Below are 965 nucleotides of genomic sequence, written 5' to 3'. Positions count from 1 at the left end.
GCACTGATTATGCGACAGCCGAGGCCCAGGCAGTTGCGCGGGTTGGGGGGTGGGGAAGAACAAGCCGCACGCAGACCCCCGGCAACAATAAACAGCCGGCGCAGCCCTCGCCCTGCTCCGGCAGCCGTTGGACAGGCCTTGCCACCCCCTACGCTGTGCCCAGCATGGAAATGCAGCCCCTCTGGGGAGCTGGACCCGGGTCCAACACCTGGACCCTGCCCATGGGGTCTCCCGTGGCCCTCGGTGCCCCCCTGGAGAGGCCACGTCACACAGTCGGGCCCCCTTGGCCCAGGGAGGCAGTGCTTCAAGGGACCCCGAGGGCAGCGCTGGGGCGAAAGGCAGGGACGAGCACCTTGGAGCTCCGGCTCTGCAGACGGTGGCCGAGGGCAGCAGGGAGGGGGCAGCGCATCCAAACCCGGCCCCTTCGGAGGGGGCTGGCATCCCACCTGTGACTGGGCACCTCCGGCGTATTCCTCCTCCGCCAAAGCAGCCCAACCCACGGTGGGGAGACCCACGCTCAGCAGCCCCCTGTTCAGTCTGGCTCCCTACTAGAAGCCTTACATAGCAGAGGCTCCGGGCTGGAAATGCCCCCTGGACACAAAGGGCTCCGAGCGCCTTCACGGGGCCCTGAGAAGTAGCTCAGCACTTCCCCCTGCTCTAGAGAGACGAGGAGACTGAGGCACAGGCTGGCGAGCCGCTTTCCCAGGTGGTGCCCTGAAATCTCCGTAACAAGCTCCAGAAAGCAGATGCATTTTCCAATGGCCTTTCCAGCCCCACTGGTGCACACAGCTTGCTCACGCCCTGGGCTCCACGCCCACCTGACTTGCGCCGCTGTCGGTCAGGTGCAACACAACGGACCTGAGCTCAGACTCTGAATGCGCAGGAAAGCTTTGCAGAGAGGAACAAAGACTTCTGAGTGTGCAAAGTGTGCGAAGGAGATGTCTCCCATCAGTCTATCCCCAGCA

The sequence above is a fragment of the Gavialis gangeticus genome, unplaced genomic scaffold (genome assembly GCF_001723915.1).
Source record: "Gavialis gangeticus isolate Ggan-Ray unplaced genomic scaffold, GavGan_comp1, whole genome shotgun sequence".
NCBI classification, from domain to species: domain Eukaryota; kingdom Metazoa; phylum Chordata; order Crocodylia; family Gavialidae; genus Gavialis; species Gavialis gangeticus.
The sequence above is the reverse complement of the archived record's forward strand: the minus strand, read 5'-3'. Positions refer to the sequence as shown.